The sequence below is a fragment of the Coffea eugenioides genome, chromosome 7, assembly GCF_003713205.1.
Source record: "Coffea eugenioides isolate CCC68of chromosome 7, Ceug_1.0, whole genome shotgun sequence".
Classification (NCBI taxonomy): domain Eukaryota; kingdom Viridiplantae; phylum Streptophyta; class Magnoliopsida; order Gentianales; family Rubiaceae; genus Coffea; species Coffea eugenioides.
The window spans coordinates 26276316-26285446 of NC_040041.1; positions in this window are offsets into that span (position 1 = coordinate 26276316).

A 9131-nucleotide genomic window follows, 5' to 3' on the forward strand; every position below is an offset into this window, starting at 1 on the left:
CCCGAACTCCAAACACTTGCACTGTGGTATTACTCGAGTATACCGGAATCGAGAGTCTCTCATACTACAAGATTCCTTATAACTTTACTCAAGGCTCATTAATTGTCACGACCAAGCCCTTGCCGGGTCGATTCAATCAATTTCCAATGGGGTTGAGCTCAATGGTAACAAGCATGGTCGTTGGATACTCGTCCAAATGCCACCAAGTCAATTACTTTTCATTTCATGTAACATTTCTTGTAACATTCCAATAACATGAGAAATAGGTGAGAGTGATAAAGTACACCCTCACTTCAATCAATATCAATGGTACAATAAGCATTTAACTCATCAAGTTCAAGTATCAAAGACATATAGTAACACACAAGTGAGTAGTACACTCACCAGGGTCAGTGCAGATACCTCCCAAAAGAGAGCTTTAATTACCAAGAAACCCTAAAATAATCCAAGGAAAACAATTGAAGGTTCCACTTTCAAGATCGAGTATACAGAATGCACATGTGAGGCTCGACTACCAGTCGTATGCCTCGCCAAATAATTACTAAAGCAAGGGTGCAAAACATGATTTTGGTAACGAAAAGGTAACATGAAGACCTAGGCTCAAACAACCCAAAAGCCCTTCGTTCAAATCACAAGTAAATCCAACTAGCCTTCAAGAAAAATTTCGGCAGCATATCCCTTGTGTTTACCTATTTTTCAGCCATCATGGCTTCATTATTTCCTCAAATTAGTCCCAACAGTTCGTACAAAATAATCTCATTCCCAAAAGCCGTTCACTAGGCTTAATGGCATTCAAGTACAAAATTTAGCTAGGAAATGACCGGATATGAAAGTCAAGCCCTAAACTATTCAAATAAACACAATAAGACTCAATTACAAGTCATAAAACAATTCTACATACCACCAAAACAGGGTTCCCTAAGCATACACAAGCAATAGAGGAAACCAAAAAATCCGGAAATAGAATTAGCTTTAGCCCTGAAAAAAACAGTTTTTGACCTCATTTTGTGGTAATGGAACCAAAGGCACTACGATTATCGGATGAAGGTACAAGACCCACCATTTCGAAGCTAAGAGATAGGGATACAATATTGTAGAAGGTCACTCAACCCAGTTTCGAGTGTAACCAGGTCAAAAATGCAAGATACTACACCAGAACCGTAAAAACAGATTCACAGAATGCATTCTTGTGAAAACATCATAACTCAGCCTACCTAAGTCCAAATCCAGAAATTCCAAAACCAACTGAAATCTAAGAAACAGGGATACATTTCATCAGAAGACTTCAACAACCAATTCCGAAGCAATTCCAACCAAAACAACCAATTACAGGCGCAATTCTCACATTCGGGTAAAACCAGGACAGCAAGGGTAATTTCGACTTTTATCATTCTACGCTACTCCGATTGACCTGAAATTTTGTAGGCACCTCTAAAATATCATTCCTTAAAACTTTCATGTTTTAAGCCAAGGCCAATTCGGCCTCTAACTATGAGATTAAAAACCGGGCAGAATGTACCTTAATCAAACCCTAATTTTCCAAAATTGCTTCCAAAACAGAAATTGGTTGTAATTACCCATTTTTCCACCTCATAGAGTCCTTAAACATCATTTCCAATCATTATATATAGCCACACAATCATGTTCATATTAAAATAGAAAATTCCCAAAAAATTATAAAAGTTCATCAATTCAACCAAACATCACAATATAATCCATAAAGTGGCACCTTATACCACCACTAAGCATCAATTAAGCATCATTAGAGGGAGAAGAGTGGTTCTTCATAACTCACCTTAGAAACAAGAGAGAGAGAGCAATAGGTCCTCTTAGCTTTCCAAATAACTCCACAAATCAACTCACTAACACTAAGTGAAGAGGTTTTATGGAGAAATTGCAAGATTAAATGGTTGGTTTGATGATTTGGAGCAAGATGGAATCAAGAACTTGGAGAGTTTCTTTCTTTCTTTTCTCCTTGAAGTGGTCGGCCAAGAGAGCTTGAAATGGAGCAATTTTTTGGTAAATTTTGAGTTTATTAAGTCAAATGGTAAGACATGAAATAGTAGTCAAAAGTCCCATCCAATCTCCAAGTGACACGTGTCACTTTATTTAATGCAACTCTATCTCTTTGTTCCCTCTCACACCAATCCAAATAGCAACCTCTATTTATCTCCTAACATCCGGTAAATTAAATCCAGTATCCAAAACTTAACCTAGTTGGCCGAATTTTTCCGAACTTTTCGCACTAGTGGGTCCCACATCCGGTATACGCTCTTAATTTCTCAAAACCTATTCGATACTAGAAAAATCATCTAAAAATTATATCTGCTCTTTAAAAATATCTAGAAGTTTTTTTCCTACTCACGAAAATGCAGAAAACAAGCCATGAAAAATAATAAAACCTAGAAAATGGGAAAACAAATACGGGTTCTCACAGTAACGAAGGGCAGGGCCCAGTTCAGCCGAAAGGCTTACATTCATGCACAAGTAACGTTTCAATCATTGAATCATTGAAAATTTCACATTCATTTAGGTCGAGTGCGATAAAGTACACACTCGCCTAGAAAACTCGTTTTGGCAATCATTAAGAAAATTTAACACATTATCAACAATTACAACAAGCCATGAAGTCAAGGAAGTATAACAAACAAGGAACACTTACCTATTTAAGCAAAATAACGTCCAAAGTATCCTTGCAGATAATACCCTCAATCACCAAGGAACCCTAAGATATCTAAGAGAAACTATCACAGTTCAACCGTCAAAAGTTTAAGTAATTCAAAGAAAATCCGACTACTTACTAGTAAAATATATAAATGTGAGTTTTAAAGTAAAAGTGTACATTTAGATTTTTCGGCCGAGAAAAGGAAAATAAATAAACCCTAAATTCACACCTAAAGCCTCGCTTGATAAAATTAGGTTTTGCAGCCGAGAAACCCTAGGAAATTCTTCTTTGTTTCGGAAAAAAAATGAGTAAACATTTGAAGTTCAAAACTTAACATTTGTAACTAAGTATCATGCTTAAAACGGTTGTTACATTCACCATGTGAAAAGGTACAAGTTCAAATGAAAAATAGCTCAAATAACACCATAAGTGGATCTAAGTACATCTAAGCAAAGTAAATCCAAAGCATCACCAAATCACATTTCAAATCTCACTCTAACTTCAAGAAAATAAACGGACAGCATCTCCCCTTAATTTCTTCACTTTCCATCCTACAATTAAACACCACATCTCATCCCAAAATCAAATGCAATTTCATATACAAATCATAGGCTATAAAACTCCTTTCGGCATAACAATCACAACCAAAGCTACACTTATCGGATTAAAATGAATCTTATAGTGTTTCGAATCATGCATTTTCATTGTCAAAAATGGAAATCCCCACGAAAACAGAAATCTGTCCACGAAACAGGGTTCATGGGCAGTCAAGGGTATTTCGGTCATTTCACAGGCTACAGTGCTTGGATTGAGCTGAAATTTTACAGGCTGTTATTTAACACAATTTCCTACAACTTTCATGTTTTAACCTAAGCCTGATTCGACCTCTAACATGCTCAAATAAAGCCGGACCGAACAGGGCAAATTGGAACCCTAAAGCTGAAATTTCCGCACAAAACTGAAATTTTCCGCAAACAATCGTAACTAACATATACAAGCTCCATTTTACACCATAACAAGCTATCATTCATGGACAACCACTAATTATCATATCAAATCAGAAAATCATGAATAAAATCAGAAATTTCACAAACTCCACTTAAAACCATATAGTCTTCCACAAAATAACATTTTTAGCTACCACAAGGCACTAATTTACCACTATTAGGAACAAAAGTAAGTCTCCAAGCAAGATACCTTAACACATCGAGAAAGGTAGTAGCTTAGTGGTTCCTTGTCCAAAATAACTCCACCAAGACCTTGAAACACCCTTAACAAGTCACTTTTGTGGACAAGTTCAAGATTTAACCGGTTGGTTTGCAAGATCTAAGCAAGAAATGAAGAACAAAAGTTGAAGTTTTCTTTCTTTTCTCTCCCGAAGGAGCTCGGCCAAGAGAGATGAAATAGAGATGATTTTTGGGTCAAATTGAGGTTTTAGTAAAGTTAAGGAATAGTGGTCAAAGTCCAAACTCGAATAAGAAAATGACACGTGGCACCTTTTAAGTTTAAACTTATCCTTTTGTCTCTCCAAGAATAAACCATCCAAGTAACCCCTAATTACCTCTTAACACCGAGTAATTTAATCCCAGTATACAAAACTTAACCTAATTTGTGACACCCCGAATATTGGGAGGTTGTTTGTAAAGAAGATACTAAAGTGTATTTCTTTAGATTTGATTTAAAACCTTATTTTGTTTTAAAAGACTAGAAATCCTAATTTTAATCACTGAAATTGTAAAACCCTCACGTTTTTCTTAAAAATTTCCTTTTATTTGGAAATTCATTATTTATTAAAGCCCTACTACCCAATCGTTTCACAATAAGTGCAAATAAACCTAGAAAGTAGGGTTTCATTTTTTGTTTCAAGATTGGAGCAAAATTAGGGTTTTCGCGATTTTTCGCCGGATGAATTTTCGGTACTGAGCAAGGATCAAATTTGGTGATTAAAAGTGACTTTTAAGTGAGAAATAATATGTGATTAGGGGCAATGATATAAGGTTAGTGAATAGGAAGTAAAAATCCTAGTACGTGTAATATTAGAGCCAAACATCAGCTATAAAGCTGAGCAAGCTGGCCGAATTTTTTGACCAAAAACAACAAGGAAAAGGAAAAAAATTAAGAACCAATCTTGAAGCAACAAGTGGTAGTCTTTCCTTGGTTGGTTGACTAATGAATTTACATCATATTTATCCCTAAAATCAACTCCAAAGCTCTTCATTTCTGCACCATCACAGCCGAGAGAGAGAGAGAAAAGGGAGAGCAAGAAAAACAAGAAAAACAACCATTTCATCTTGAGTTTGATCAACCAAGTGAGAAAGAAAGGAAACTAGACCGATTAAAGTGTTAGTTGGTGAGTGGGGAAGCTAGAGGAACTAAGAAATTTCAAAGGAAGTGGAGTATCACTCTTCCAAGCCTTGTTCTTGAGGTAAAAATCTGATCATGATCCTTGCTCCTTTAAATTTTGGTTTAAGATGTTATTTAGATCATGTTTTAGCTTGATTACAAGATAAGCAAGTTATTGTGATGATTCTTGGATGAGATATGCAAGCTAGGGTTTGATTAATTTCTGCCTAACCTTGTTTTATATTTAGTATATGTTGTATATAAGAGTAGATAAGGGGCTTTGGTAGAATTGGAAGCAAGAAAATGGAAGGATTGACTTGAGAATTCAAAAATTCCAGATTTCTGGAATTTCAGGATTACATTCTGTTTGATTTTAATACTCATAGTTAGAGGCAAAATTAGGCTTGGCCTAAAACATGAAAGTTGTATAGAATGGTATTTTATAGGTTCCTACAAAATTTCAGCTCAATCGGAGCAACGTATCCCATGAAAAGATCAAAATACCCTCACTGTTTTAAGGTTTTTCCCAGTAGTTCGTTTGGTCAGTTTATCCAGTTTATCACGTTTATTCACTAGGATCCGTACTGATTTAGCTTTTTTCCAAAACATGAAAGTTTTATTATTCTGACTTAGCTTTTAAACGCCTCCAAGAACACCTTAATCGGACCTTGGTAACCTGAGCTATGACCATTCCAGTACAGAGTGGTTAAATAGCCGACTAGTTAGATTTTGGTTCTGTAAATTGAGGATTTGACTAGGTTCCATTGGAAACTGGACTAAGTGATCTTCATGAACATTGTAACCCTGTGTCTTAGCTTCAAAACGGTATAAGTTGCGCCTCAATCAGATAAGCGTAGCCTCGGATGTGTTATTTTCGCAACCACACGTCAAATCTGTCTTTTGCTAGGTTACATTTCCGCACTTGTTATCACTTTGATTTTGTTCTTATGATTGTTATGAGCCTATGGAATGGCTATATACTTGAATCTATGATATGTATGACTTTGGGATTGGCTGAGGAAAAATAATGAAGCCTAAATGGTTGGAAAATTAGGTAAACACAAAAGGCATGCTGCCCAAATTTACGCTCGAGGACTATAAAAATACACTTGCGACTTGGGTCGAGTTGATATGAATAGTACTTGAACCATCTAGGGTACTTGAGTCTTCTTGTTTCGAGGTATATAAGTAAGGACTTGGCCGAACTTGTACCCTTGAGAAATGCAATCATGATTGCTCGAAGTATGTTTTCCTTGTACTTTCAACTCGCATGACAATTTCAAGTATAAATATTACAAAGTTTTACTGTTTAAAAAGGCGAGCAAGTGTTTCACGACTACTCTCCAAGTGAATTCCAATTTCTTGATTTTTATTGAATGAAACATCTAAGTTTCGAATCTTAGTCATGTTTCAAAGTTCTCAAACTGAGTTTTATCGCAGATTTGGACTCCGAACCCGGAGTATAACCTGAAAATGACCAGTAAAGGCACTATATCCTGTGGTGAGTGCTTTCAAATACCGAATTGCACTAGATACTTGAACTTGATACGTGACCAATATGAGTACATGTTATATACGTGAATTGATAGGGCAAGAGTGTACTTTATCGCACTTGCCCTTACGTGATATACTTGTTTATTGATTGCAATTGACTTGATATACTTGTTTATGATGTGCGCACTTCCTGGAATTCTAGAAACCCTGTGGCGAGTTACTCTAGTCGAGTCGGCAAGGGCTTGGTCGATTGGGTAACGAACCCTGGGTCTCTTGTTTTGTCGAGTGGAGTGATATCTCCTCGACTAATCGGTATACTCGAGTATTACCACCCGTGTTTATTGAGGATTTTGGGCCCAGTAGGGGGTGTGAATGGTGGACGGAGAGTAGTGTAAGTGGAGCTCTACTGGATTGGTTCCTTTACTTGAAAGTTGACGGAGTGTCAACTATTACGTGATCAAGCTCCTGATGATGAAATGGGAAGTTGGCTCCTGAGAGCCATCCGTATCCTTATGCTTTGGAATGAATATTGTTTATTGGATTATTGTTTCTTCTGAAAACTTTTACACTCGCTCATTTTGAGATTGCTACTTGAAGTGTTATTGCTCACTTTTATGAACTCTTCATGCTCGTTACTTTGCTATATCGAAAACTTGTACTTATAAATAATGGTCAATTTGCTATTTGGAACCTCACTGGGCTTTTAGCTCATACCACGCTATTTGTTTTCCTTACAGGAGGTACGAGCGAGGCGTGAGAGGTGTAAAGACTAGCGTAGTCTAGTTGTTTTTGACTTTTGACTTGTACTCGCGCTATTCCTCGAATAGAATGTTTTATATATTGAGGCTTTGTACCTTGATTTTCATCAATGTAAATTCTAAACTTGAATTGCGATGTTATTTATGGTTCATGAATGAATGCACGTGATACGAGTGAGTGAGTCCTGGCGAGAGTTGGGCAAGCGGTCCGCCAAACCCTTTGGTACGCCTCAGGGGGAGGTGGGGTCGTCACATAATTGGCCGAATTTATCCCACTCATCGTACTGGCGGGTCCCACATCCAAGATACACTACTAACGTCACATAAACTAACTTATACTAGAAAAATGATTTTAAAACTCTACTTACTTATAAAATCTCTGAAAATTAATATAATAGGTATAGTGAAGAAAATGCATGTGAGAGAATAAAATAAAATAATATACGAAAAATTTACGGGTCCTCACAGGGCGTTTCAGAAAAAATATTCTAAAAATTCTCTGGTCACTCTTCATCGGACGTCCGATGTGTTAGAATGGACGCCCGACAGTGTTCTTGATCATTTTTTCAGAAAGTTCTGGTTCGGACAGTCGTGTCGGACGCTTTACTTCGTCGGCCGTCCGACACTCAAAAATTGCATTTTATATGGAAGTCCTCTGCGTCATTCAGGTCATTTTCACCCCTCGTTTTGGACGCAACCCTTCATATTCTCCTAATTTCAAAATTCAAATTCATCTCTTCGGAACAAGTTCTAAGTAATCACTCTGACCGTCACCATTACAAACCTATTCCGAGTTTATTGCTCATCATAACTTCTCCCAACTTCCAACTGCACTAAAAATCCCAATTCTAACCCGAAATCCTAACCACCCAAATTTACTCTCTGTGGACGAATTCTAACATCCATTATAGTTCATACTGCACTTTCAAATGCTTTGACCCTTATTTGCATTACACACCATATCAAAAACACACTGCATTGCAATCATGGTGAAGATTAGAGGAGGGTCTGTGAGTGTCGGACGCACCTTCAAGCTTAGAGATGAAGAGGATGAAGATGTTCAAGTTGTCGAACCTTCCATCAAGTCACCCAAAAAGAGAACTGAAAATCATGGTGGAAAAACGAAGTAGTCTGCAAAGAAAAAGTAGACTGTTCAAACCAGAGAACCATCTGTTGAACCAACTGATGAGCAGATGGAAGAACAAGAATCTGAAGAGCATCCAGTCAGTGGCAATGAAAAGGAACTGGAGCAGCCCACCAATGAAGATGTAACCGTCACGAAATCACCCAAGAAGGGAAAAAGGGCCACCAAAAGGAAGAGCATTACTCATCCCAAGGAAAGGGAAACTGCTGATCCTTCAGGAGAACAGCAGGATGCAGAAAAAATTGCTGAGGAACAACAAATTGCTAAACCATCTACCAGGAAGTCACCAAGGATGAGATCTGGTGTCTAGAGTACTGTGCCAACTACTCATTGCACTGGAAAGAGAAAGTATTCTGCAAATGAGCAACTTGAGGCTCAAACCGCAGAGGAACCCATTCCCTTGCCCAAATTCATTGATGATGATGCCAGGGAGAGATTTGAATAGATCTCACAGAAAGGCTTCATCACTCAGAGGACCATTATTCCCTACGAATTCCGTAAGCTTGACCTTGAATCTGTTCTCAACTTTTTTGAATTTAAAAAATGGACTCATCTTCTGACCATTCCAAAAACATACTATCCTGACATGCTTCATCAATTTTTTGCCAACCTTAGGAAGGGAAAGTTACATACTGATCTCATCTCATGTGTCAACTCCGTTAATATAGAGTTGAATCCTGACATTGTCAACACTGTTTTGGAAACCAAAATTGAAGATGGTTTTAAA